The sequence below is a fragment of the Hippopotamus amphibius genome, chromosome 15 (assembly GCF_030028045.1).
Source record: "Hippopotamus amphibius kiboko isolate mHipAmp2 chromosome 15, mHipAmp2.hap2, whole genome shotgun sequence".
NCBI classification, from domain to species: domain Eukaryota; kingdom Metazoa; phylum Chordata; class Mammalia; order Artiodactyla; family Hippopotamidae; genus Hippopotamus; species Hippopotamus amphibius.
In genome coordinates, this window is record NC_080200.1 from 34,916,351 (window position 1) to 34,929,188 (window position 12,838).

Below are 12,838 nucleotides of genomic sequence, written 5' to 3' on the forward strand. Positions count from 1 at the left end.
GCGGGCGCCCCGAGACCCGGGCCGCCGAGCGGCCTGCAGGCTCCGTGGCCGCGGGCCGCCGAGCGACCCTCGCGCCGCGGGCTCCCCGAGACCCGGGCCGCCGGCCGCCGAGCGACCCTCGGGCCGCGGGCGCCCCGAGACCCGGGCCGCCGGCCGCCGAGCGACCCTCGGGACGCGCACGCCCGAGACCCGGCCCGCCGGCCGCCGAGCGCCCCTCGGGCCGCGGGCGCCCGGGACCCGGGCCGCCGAGCGGCCTGCAGGCTCCGTGGCCGCGGGCCGCCGAGCGCCCCTCGTGCCGCGGGCTCCCCGAGACCCGGGCCGCCGAGCGGCCTGCAGGCCGCCGGCTGCCGGCTGCCGGCCGCCGAGCGACCCTCGGGCCGCGTGCCCCCGAGAGCCAGGCCGCCGGGAGACCGTCAGCACGCGCAGACTCGGGCTGCGCAGCCGCGGGCTGCCGGTGGACCCGCGGGCCCGCGGGACCCCGGTCAACCAGCAGGCCGCGCCGTCCCGTACCGCCGGGTGACCAGCACGGCGGCGGTCCCAGGCCCTCCACGCCCGTGCTGCTGAGCGGCCTGCAGGCCGCGGGCCGCCGAGCGACCCTCGGGCCGCGGGCGCCCGAGACCATGCCCGCCGGCCGCCGAGCGACCCTCGGGCCGCGGGCGCCCGAGACCCGGGCCGCCGGCCGCCGAGCGACCCTCGGGCCGCGCGCGCCCGAGACCATGCCCGCCGGCCACCGAGCGCCCCTCGCGATGCGGGCGCCCGGGACCCGGGCCGCCGAGCGGCCTGCAGGCTCTGTGGCCGCGGGCCGCCGAGCGACCCTCGGGCCGCCGGTCGACTTGCAGGCAGGTCGACCAGCCGGCCGCGGGCCGCCGAGCGCCCCTCGGGCTGCGGGCGCCCGGGACCCGGGCCGCCGAGCGACCTGCAGGCTCCGTGGCCGCGGGCCGCCGAGCGACCCTCGCGCCGCGGGCTCCCCGAGAGCCGGGCCGCCGAGCGGCCTGCAGGCCGCGGGCTGCCGGCCGCCGAGCGCCCCTCGGGCTGCGGGCGCCCGGGACCCGGGCCGCCGAGCGGCCTGCAGGCTCCGTGGCCGCCGGCCGCCGAGCGACCCTCGGGCCGCGCGCGCCCGAGACCCGGGCCGCCGGCCGCCGAGCGACCCTCGGGCCGCGCGCGCCCGAGACCATGCCCGCCGGCCGCCGAGCGACCCTCGGGCCGCGGGCGCCCGAGACCCGGGCCGCCGGCCGCCGAGCGACCCTCGGGCCGCGCGCGCCCGAGACCATGCCCGCCGGCCACCGAGCGCCCCTCGCGATGCGGGCGCCCGGGACCCGGGCCGCCGAGCGGCCTGCAGGCTCTGTGGCCGCGGGCCGCCGAGCGACCCTCGGGCCGCCGGTCGACTTGCAGGCAGGTCGACCAGCCGGCCGCGGGCCGCCGAGCGCCCCTCGGGCTGCGGGCGCCCGGGACCCGGGCCGCCGAGCGACCTGCAGGCTCCGTGGCCGCGGGCCGCCGAGCGACCCTCGCGCCGCGGGCTCCCCGAGAGCCGGGCCGCCGAGCGGCCTGCAGGCCGCGGGCTGCCGGCCGCCGAGCGCCCCTCGGGCTGCGGGCGCCCGGGACCCGGGCCGCCGAGCGGCCTGCAGGCTCCGTGGCCGCCGGCCGCCGAGCGACCCTCGGGCCGCGCGCGCCCGAGACCCGGGCCGCCGGCCGCCGAGCGACCCTCGGGCCGCGCGCGCCCGAGACCATGCCCGCCGGCCGCCGAGCGACCCTCGGGCCGCGCGCGCCCGAGACCCGGGCCGCCGGCCGCCGAGCGACCCTCGGGCCGCGCGCGCCCGAGACCATGCCCGCCGGCCGCCGAGCGACCCTCGGGCCGCGGGCGCCCGAGACCCGGGCCGCCGGCCGCCGAGCGACCCTCGGGCCGCGCGCGCCCGAGACCATGCCCGCCGGCCACCGAGCGCCCCTCGCGATGCGGGCGCCCGGGACCCGGGCCGCCGAGCGGCCTGCAGGCTCTGTGGCCGCGGGCCGCCGAGCGACCCTCGGGCCGCCGGTCGACTTGCAGGCAGGTCGACCAGCCGGCCGCGGGCCGCCGAGCGCCCCTCGGGCTGCGGGCGCCCGGGACCCGGGCCGCCGAGCGACCTGCAGGCTCCGTGGCCGCGGGCCGCCGAGCGACCCTCGCGCCGCGGGCTCCCCGAGAGCCGGGCCGCCGAGCGGCCTGCAGGCCGCGGGCTGCCGGCCGCCGAGCGCCCCTCGGGCTGCGGGCGCCCGGGACCCGGGCCGCCGAGCGGCCTGCAGGCTCCGTGGCCGCCGGCCGCCGAGCGACCCTCGGGCCGCGCGCGCCCGAGACCCGGGCCGCCGGCCGCCGAGCGACCCTCGGGCCGCGCGCGCCCGAGACCATGCCCGCCGGCCGCCGAGCGACCCTCGGGCCGCGCGCGCCCGAGACCATGCCCGCCGGCCGCCGAGCGACCCTCGGGCCGCGCGCGCCCGAGACCATGCCCGCCGGCCGCCGAGCGACCCTCGGGCCGCGCGCGCCCGGGACCCGGGCCGCCGGCCGCCGAGCGACCCTCGGGCCGCGCGCGCCCGGGACCCGGCCCGCCGGCCGCCGAGCGACCCTCGGGCCGCGGGCGCCCGGGACCCGGCCCGCCGGCCGCCGAGCGACCCTCGGGCCGCGCGCGCCCGGGACCCGGGCCGCCGGCCGCCGAGCGACCCTCGGGCCGCGCGCGCCCGAGACCATGCCCGCCGGCCGCCGAGCGACCCTCGGGCCGCGCGCGCCCGAGACCATGCCCGCCGGCCGCCGAGCGACCCTCGGGCCGCGGGCGCCCAGAGACCCGGCCCGCCGGCCGCCGAGCGACAGCACGCGCGGACTCGGGCTGCGCAGCCCCGGGCTGCCGGTGGACCCGCGGCCGCCGCTTGACCCGTGTATGCTTGCTGTTCATCTCCTAGAGATTCCTGCACCAAGCTGATTGAATGAGGAACATGGAAGCACTGTATATAGGCTTTGCATTTTTCTCTTCGTTTCCTGTACTTTGCCTTCGTTTCCTTTGCGTGTGCTCTATTTTATTGTACATGTTATATTGCTTGTTATTTTTTTATTCATTTAAGGTAGGACCGCTTTTATGCGTTTCTACACCTCCCCGCCCCCCCCCCCCCCCCCCCGCCCCGCGTCTCCCTCCTCTGGTGCCCGCCCCAAATGAGGTCGCATCATCTTTCATAGTGTACATCCTGGGCCAGCATAAGCTTTCCAAGAATAAAATGCCCCCCCGCCTTTCCTTCCCAAGGACACCACGAACACCTCCTGTCCTGTGCAGTGCTTTTTCACCCACCGCCAGCAGAGGGCCCTCTCTGACAGACCCAGGAACTCCCCTGCTCCGAGTCATCCAGGAGAGGCTGTTCCGTTCTGTGTGAAACGGGTGGGGTGGGCTGATGAGACATCATTGCTTAGAAGGCCATCGGGTTCACCGGTTCGGTGGCAAGAGAGAACATCCTCATCCTCCTTGAGGTTGACTCGGAAGGTCTTCGGGCCCGCAGGACACCGCCCCCAAATGGGCCTCCGTGGCATAGGGAGATTTTGCCATGCGAGGTGACAACAGGAGGGGAACACGGACCCTCCTTTCCTTCTCCCGTCTGAAAGCAGGAAGAAAATCTCTCACGGGAACAGGGTGGTGGAGGGGGCGGCCGGGAGGTGTAGAGATGAGGACTGACTGCTTTCCTGTCTTAAGAAATCACGAATCATCCAAGTGGGACCGCTCATAACACACAGAGGACAGAAGTGTGGACGAGATGAGGAGAATGTGTAAGGGAACGTCTTCCACAAGAACTCTTTTCCATAGGCCGACTTCAAGACTTTCCAACATCTCTAGGTTTAGGGGTGGACTGAGTGCCATGAAAGAATGGACATTCAGCAGCCTGTCTACATCATCTCCAAAGAAGGGAAAATGCTGAAACGTCCCTAGCTCCACAAGCCTAAGGGTCTCCCTGCTCCGGAGAGTTGGAGCATATGCGTGCTTCCATGCCTACACAGATCTTGCGCTTTAGGGAAACCACAAACTAGGCAGGAGCCTGGACTTCTACAAGGCAGTCCATGTTCACACGGGTCACTGTGGTTGGCTTCCTTACTTTCATTGGATTGGATTGGGGTGGGGTGGGGTGGGGTGGGGTGGGGTGGGGTGGGGTGGGGGGCGGGGGGGGGCGGTGACAAATGTCCAAGGATGAGGCATCCTAAAGAAGGAACGTGTGTGGTCCAAGCTACCCGAGGTCGCCATCCTCATTGTAGGAAGAGGACCTCTTTGGGGAGTGTGGGGAGGGGGGAGGCAAGGTAGAAGGTATGCAGATAAGGTTTGGGGGAGGGAAAAAAAGACATTTCGGTCCTAAAGCTAGTCATTTCGAAATGGGAAACAAAGGACACAAGGGAAAAGCTAAAACTGGGCACAGGCGATTGGAAAAGGTTTCTGAGGAGAAGAATCTTCGGAAAGGAATGGGAACCGTGGTCAGGACTGCTTAAGATGAGGATGGATTCAAGGACACACATGAGTGTTCGTATCAACAGGAAACCAGTGCAAAACTAGAATTCAGTTTTCTGTCTCTCGGTGAAAAAGGCCAACTTTGGGCTCGGGCTTGGGTGTTTCTTCTATTGCTCTGCTCTCTCCGTCATGAGAGAGAAAGCTTTCCTTCCTTTTTCCGGAAGGAAGGAAGGAAGGAAGGAAGGAAGGAAGGAAGGCAGGCAGGCAGGCAGGCAGGCAGGCTTATGTCTTCTAAAAATCATCACTTCTTTTCTAGGTTACCTTTATCAGGTCTTGGGGGACTCACGTGGACTTAGTCCTCTTGATATTCAAAGAGCCAGGGTTGGCTCACAAGGAAAGAGGCGTCTCTCTTTGCCTAGCAAGTCTTTCCCTGGGATGTGGGTGACGTGGCTAAGGAGGCACTGTTCCCCAGTGACCTATCTAACTGTTTTACACTCGTTGGGGTATTTTGGACACATTTGCCCCCAAACCGAATGACACATGAAGTCTTTTGCACTTAGAATGCATGTTGAGAGAGGATCCAAGAGGAGAGGGCCTAGCTCAAGAATGTGTTCTCTCTCCTTCGAAAGCAGAGCCATGAAACGGAGTAGGCTTCCTGGAGAGGTTTCCTGACATGGGAAGCATTGTCGAAGAGGAAGGAACGTGAAGCCTTCTTTGGCTTGTGTCTATACACGGGTGTGTTCCAACTGCTCTGGAAATGATGGGATCCTTCTTCTCTGCCCTGGCATACAGGGTTTTCGGTCGTCCAAATGGAGGCTCACACGACAGGGACTGAGCCCAGTATCAAGGAGATATTCCACCCGAGTTTCATGCCGAGGCGGCAACAACAGCCTCTTGAAAGATGATGGGGGGTGGGGGGGGGCCACACGTGGATCAATTCCATTCTGTCCATTCAACAGAGGGTCGGGGCTACAGCAGACCCCAGAGAGGGACAGCAGACCCCAGAGAGGGGCAGCAGCCCGGCCGGCCACTGGGTCTCCATGTCTCAGGCTTCCTGGGGAACCTCACCCCCCCCCCCAGGTCCCCGCCGCCCCCCGCATTCCGCCACCCACCTTGGTGCATTTCGAATGGCTCCAATTGTAAATAGATGCTGGTGGGAAGATTTCTACAGGTTACCTGCAATGGCTGACCTGTCATGCTTGTCACCCTGGGGGAAAACAATTCTCTTTGTCCCCAGAGGCGTCAGACCTCCTCTCTCAGGAACCCCTGAGCCCCGGCCACTGGACTTCACTCCACTGGCACGTAGTAAGGGTCATCCAAACGTTCCTGTGACGGTGAGTATGGTTTCCATGTGGGTTGAAGCCTTCCCTTGCTGCAAGCCTTCTGTCCTCACCATGGCATAGAGACGGTTAAAAAAAAAATTGTGTTTGCCACTTTGGGTATACCTTCCACAGCCTGCAGTGATCAAGGCACCCACTTCGCTGGGCAAGTCCTATGAGCCTTCACAAAAGCTCTTGCAAACTTCTTGGGACCATCACTTTTCCAGTCACGCTCAATCATCAGGCAAGATTGACAGGGCCGATGGGAAAACTGGACTCCGAGAAGAACGAGTGACCTACGTGGGGCTGAATGAACTGAGGACTAGGATGATAGTGTGTGTATGACTACTTGTCTACAATAGGACTGATTGGGGAAGCCGCTGGGGGCGGGGGGGGGGCAGGGTGCGGATACCTTAGGAGCTTGGGATGAACATATACACATTCCTATACGTAAAGTGGATAATCAACAAGCTCTTACGACTTGGCACAGGAAACTATACTCAATACTTTGTAATAACCTGTAAGAGAAAAAAAATCTGAAACAGAATCTATATCTATCTATCTATCTACCTATCTTTCTATCTAAATCACTGTGCTGTACACCTGAAACTGCACGACATTATAAATGCTTCCATTATTTCAAACAGAAAAGAATCTCCTAACCTGAGTGAGAGAGAGAGAGAGAGAACAGGACGGATTGTGAAATCTTTTCTTTTCCAGCTACAAGGGAAAATGAAAACAAACAAAACCCAATTTATTTTAAAAGTTGGACATCCATTTGGTGACTTGTACCCTTGTCAGCAAAATGGAATCACTTCTCTTTTTCTCCCTACCTGCTCCGTCCAGAATTCAGAAACTCTCCGTGAGGCTCCTTATTTCTTTGGCAAGAGAGTCACTTGCACGCGTTCCTTAGAGGCCCACGTTACGTTTCCATAAAACGGGAATACACACTTGTGGATATGAGATTCTGGTGCTATTCATTTTCCTTAGGGTGTTGCTTTTCACCTGAAAACCGGACTGGATCCTGAAGTCTTTCAAGTTGCCCCCAATATCTGGCTACAACTCTCTCCATGAATGTTTCCCACTTTCGCCCACCCTTTTGACTTGGCATCACTGACAACGAAAACGGCCCTTTGCCTGAAGCCCTACAGACCGAAGCTGGAGGACTTGGTGAAAACTTTAGAGACATGGCCACCACAGCTCCTGTGGAAACCATCCTGGTGCCTGTTTCTGTGAGAGCCACTCTGAAAGTCGAACCAAACACCCGACATCATCACAGCCATTTCAAACTGCTAAAGTTGCTTCCACCCTAACATCTACAAATCTTCTTCACTGACACCGCCCCCCACACGCTCCCCCCCCCCCCCCACTGGTTTATAATCGGCTCCAGTGATGGACCTTTGTCTTCCTTTGGTTTCCATACAAGTGCCTCTTAGGAAATAACCTGATTGCTTGCACCACAGGCCTAGTTTTTGGGAGCCCATCAACATCACTGCCTCCTGAGAGGAGATATGATAACTGTTTCACAGAACCGACCTGTTCTCAGAACTCAGAAACAGTTTCCATGAAATGGAGGCCTCTACTAACCTATTTTCTCCCTTTCCCTCCCTCCCCGCCTCCCTCCCTCCCTCCATCTCCCTCTCCCTCACACACACACACACACACACACACACACACACACACACACACACACACACACACACAGTCACCAGGTCAGCTTTCAATATGTTCAGAGTAGGCCGCCCCAAAATGTGTCTCCTTGAATTCAAGTCGCTTAAGAACTGGACAGCACAAGACCGGACATTCTGGCCCTCCTTTCTGTCCTCCCACAGCAGAGCACGATCTCAAGTTAAGACGTTTGCTTCCACGCATGTCCGTGATTCTCAAATGGTTTAGTGGGGTTTCCTGGGTTAGGAAAAAGAGGGGACTCCTATTTGCCTGAGACAAGGAGAAGTTCTCACACAACCTTCACCCATCCCTCCCTCCCTCCCTCCCTCCCTCCCTCCCTCCCTGCAGTTTGGAGGGGGCAGCCTAAGGGTGGGGAAATTGGGGAAGGAAAAAAAAAAGCCGTTCGATAAAGGGGAGCTCGAGGCAAAGTCAAAGGCTCCCGATCTGACCGGAGAGCATTCTGCATTTGAATGAAGCGATTGAACAAGGCCCTGCGGAATGAAGCGTCCGGACTTCCCCTCCCCCTCTCCCGGCAACTATCAGCCCTGGCGACTTGGGAAGGAGCGAGCGGTGGAGAAGCGGGCGGGGGCGGGGGCGGGGGCGGGGGCGGGGGCGGGACCAACAGACAATAGCCGCTGCCTGCCTGCCTGCCTGCCGGGCTGAGGCCTGAGGGCTGCGGGCCACGCTGGTTTCTGCAACTCAATCCCTTCCAGGAAGCACCTGTGATGACTGCTTGGCAGGGAATGGTCAAAGCTGAACTCTCTTGGCCTATTTCTGAAAAAGGCCTGAGTCTCAGCTACGACAGATTTTCTGGATTTCTTGGCCCATGCGCAGACCCGCACCCTCCCATCCTGTCAGATCCTTTGTACCCACACCTCCCCTGGGAGAGTTCGTTGGCCTCGTCTGGAACATGAACAAGCAAAACCAAACATAGTGTGACATGATGTATTGGTCTTTATTGAAAAGAAACGTGCTCCTCTCGCACACCTGAGGGCAGGAAGCAAAGGCACGTTCTCAGCAGGACGGGGGACAGGGAACCCGAACCCAGGCCGGTCAGCAGTGGCCCCCTGCCCCCCACCGCCCCGCCCTCCCCATCCCCGTCTCTCCCAGGCCCACGTGGGGCCTCCCTTCCCTGCCTCTCTCTGTGCCCCTCGTCTCCAGCTCCCCCAGCCCAGCTTCCGCACCCCCCCCCCCCCCCGGCCCCGGGAAGGGGAGGCATGTCTGTCCCAGCTCCAGTTCTGATATTTCACTTGTGAAACTTCCCTAGGCCCAGGTGCCAGCTTGCCGTCCTGCTGCTTCATGTCCGTCTCTATCAGCCATGCCCAAAGGGCACGGGAAATTATGGACAGCAAATAGCACACCTAGACGGTGTGTGCGTGGGGGGGGGGGTGTCCCTTCTCCAGGAAGCAGTGAGGGAACAAAAGGAGGCCTGGGGGAAGGAGTCCTGGGTGCCTATCATCGCGCCCCCGCCCCCCCACCGCCCCGCAGAGCACCATTCATTTCCATCTCCGCATCTGAAGGACACATAGTCCTGGTTGAAGCAACTTGATGAGGATTCCCCTCCTAACGACGTGACAGAACCTATGAAGAACTGCACTCCTTGAATCCATAAATGCTAACGGGATCCAAGGAGTTTTCCATCAATGGCAGAAAAAGAAATGGTCCTGAACATAATAACTGCCAAGTATTCCTCTAGACGGAGGCATCATTCACTTTTTCTTAACTTTTTTTCTTTTCATGTTTTACAATAAACTGTATATATTTAGAGTGTACAATTTGGTACCCCAATCTTCCAATTCATTCCCCCCCAACCCTCCCCGCTTTCCCCACTTGGTGTCCATATGTTTGTGCTCTACATCTGTGTCTCTCTTTCTGCCTTGCACACCAGTTGATGTGTACCATTTTTCTGCAGTCCACATATATGTGTGAATATACAATATTTGTTTTTCTCTTTCTGACTCACTCTCATTCACTTGTTAACAACAGTAACGATGACGACGACAAGGACAAGGATAAGGACCGGAAAAACAACAACAGAGAGAGCACTGGGCGAGTTTTCCACTTCTTAAAGGAAGGAGGCCGTGTTCCCAGGCAGGTTGGCTCAGCTGCACAGTTCCCTCCGGTGACTATTCCTGGGGGCACCGTCGAGGTGATGCACGAAACACACAGGAGGAGGCCTTCTTGAATGTCCTGCCCAGGAAATGGGGACATGATTCCAGCAGTGGCGATGGCTGCCCTTCTCTTTAGGGTGACACACGGGCCTGATGGCACCGGGCAAACCCTCCCCTCCCTCCCTCCCTCCCTCCCTCCCTCCCACCTACCTTCCTTCCTTCCTTCCTTCCTTCCTTCCTTCCTTCCTTCCTTCCTTCTTGAGGCTCTTGGCCTCCCCACTGAAAGGAAGAGCCCAGGGCCCAGCAGCAAAGACCTTCTGCTGATCCTTGCCAGGGGGCTCTCATTTTACACACTTGAATAGGATCAGTAGACACCGTCATCTCATGAGAAGCAGAAAATATCATCTAAAAGCCTACTTTCCTGGTGTCTCAGCGTCCAGGGCTCCTCCTTCTCAGGGATCTTGTGCTCTGTAGGGATAATTCACATGCTGGGGGAGTAGGTTCCCAATAGCATCTTATGAAATGGATTACAGGATGTCTTCCTTTGAAAAAGATAAAGATTATTTGGGAAAGTTATTCATATGAAGCACATGGATGATATCCTCTCTGATCTATATATTAGAGTTGACCGTTGAACAACCAACATGGGGGATTAGGGGGGCCGACCCCACACACACCATTGAGAACCCATGCATAACTTCACAGTCCAAGCTCTGTATCGGGGCTTCCACCTCTGGGTACTCAGCAACCAGAGATCCTGCAGTGCCATAGTGCACAGCTATGGAAAACATCCCCTTATGAGTCACACACACACACACACACACACACACACACACACACACACACACACACACGCGCGCGCGCGCGCGCACGTGCTCGAGCGCAGACATCTCAACTTTGTTACCCAAACGTTAGTGGTGTTCGAATAATCTTAGAAGTGATGACTGCTGTCTGATGAAATCAATGGATCCATCAATCAATCTATGACACTACACTTTGTATTTCCTAGTCTCAAAATTATTTGGAATTTGGCTCCTTAGAAGTTTAGCTTGGTCCTTCAAGGACAGTGTCAGTTGGAGAGAAAATAACATTTCTTCAAATCATGGAAGTGAAATAGTCCTGGACGCTTATGTGAAACATTAACATAATTTTTCTTCTTTATTTTATAAGATAACTGGAATTAGGAAGAAAATCTCCTCGTGAAAAACCAGGTGCTACCTTTCCTTGACTGATGATCGAAGAGGAGAAAGCATTTTCTGGGCCCATGCAACTTGAGAGAAGTTCTAACTTTTCTGGAAAAGAAAGATTCCCACCCTCCCCTTGCTCGGCCATGCTAGAAACCTTCCCCTGCCCCAAACTCTGACGTGTCCCCTTGTTTGGCCTCACTGTGTGTCGTCCGTGGGCACGGGAACACACTTGCGTTCCGTAACAGGAGAGCCTATGGAGAAAAGATCTCTGCCCACTTTCATGGGATCTGCATTGCTGGCTAGGTAAACCTAAGACATCAAAAGAAGTGCCTTGGAACACATGCTCCTTCCACACTGGTCACCTCATAGGATTCCTAAATGACTCTGGTTCAGCACTCACTCGACTTGGCTGTGTTTCTGTGCTTCCTGACCTAAAGGATCTATCTGGATATGCCACCCGATAGAAGCTGAAATAAATTCACTTTGGACGTGTGTGAATGCCGTTCATACAGAGAGTGGGGACTGCAGGGAGCTCTTGTGGATAAAGAAAAATGGGGGAACACATGTAGGCGACAGCACATAAAGTATAGAAAGATACACGAAGGTTTCCTTCGTTCGCGGGTTGGGAAGGGGGAACGACAGAACATTCCCTGCTTCTACTCTACGCACGCACGCAGGCAGGCAGGCAGGCAGGCAGGCAGGCAGGCAGGCAGGCACCGGAGTGGGGTGGGGTGGGGGGAGCTGGCTCCTTACCCCACCCACCAGGGACGCGTGCGCGTTTAAAGAGACCAGGAGGAACGTGGTGGCGGTGGCGATGAGGAAGGAGGACCACGTTCAAGGTGTGGATTTGCGGTGAGGGCTACGTGAGGTGACTAAGAACTCGGTGCAGTGAGCGGCCCATACAAGGACAGAAGCGATGGTCCCCTAATGCTTGCAGGGCCTGGCCAGGAGCATGAACGGGCGCCCGTGTCCCCAGGTTGGCATCATGACACTAGTTCATCCCTGTGAAACAGGATGTGTTTTCTGTGTTCTCCTGTCTTGACAAACACACGTCTTTACCTGTGTCTCCGTACAACGACGGTCTCTGCGTGACAGTCGGCAGAACATCCCCAGGGACAATTATCACAGAGACCTGAGGTTCTGCTTGGCTGGCAATGCTTGTGTGAATACTGCAGTGAGATACAGACAGACAGACAGACAGACAGACAGACACACACACACACACACACACACACACACACACACACACACACCCCTACGTATAATTATGTGTATTTAATATGATATCTGTATTGATTTTCTGTCTCAGATGACGAATGATGCTGTCAGCCTCATGATTTTCACACAGGGTTTCTGTGTGTGTCCTACTGTCGGGACAACATAGCCGGTCTGTGTCATGGAAGCAGAGACACCGTGGGAGTCACAGGAATGAAGACCTCGTTCTAGGAACTGGACCTTCCAGAGGCCTGGGAGCAGCTGGGCAGGGCAGGGCTGGGCTGGGCTGCGGAGGAGGGGAGGGGAGGGAAGGCTGTGGCTCTCAGTCCTCTGAGTGCCCGGTGGCAGTGGCGGAGGTGGCAGTGCCGATGGAGCTGTCAGCGCCCACAGGGAAAGGTAGCCACCGATGTGCGGGGCCACAGGGGAGACATGGAGAGACTCGGGGGAAGGCACAGCTGTCCCTCGGTGGATCTGCGGCCAGGCAGCCAGGAGTGGCCTGGGCCACTGTCGTCCAGGGGGCACCAGCTGGGAACACTAGCCAGACGCAGGGCGGCGGGGGTGGGTGGGTGTGTGTGTGTGTGTGTGTGTATGTGTGGATGGACAGCCTTCCACCCTGCACCTCTGTGCCCACCTGTCACCGTGTGGGATGGCGACAGCCTGCAGAGAGCCTTGGCTGTGGCTTCACTTCCAATGCCTACATCCCATCCAGCGTTCTCTTCGCACCAGCCCTACCCTGGGGTCGCACGGGGAGGGGGAGACTCAGAAAGGCGGTTCCCAGGCTGCCCCCGCATGGAAGTCACATGAGCCTCCGGACATGGCCGTGCCACGTCAAACACGCGTCTGGAGGTAGGTCAGACTTTACATTGTGTTACGGTTTGTTTTCTTGGGAGAAGTTGTGT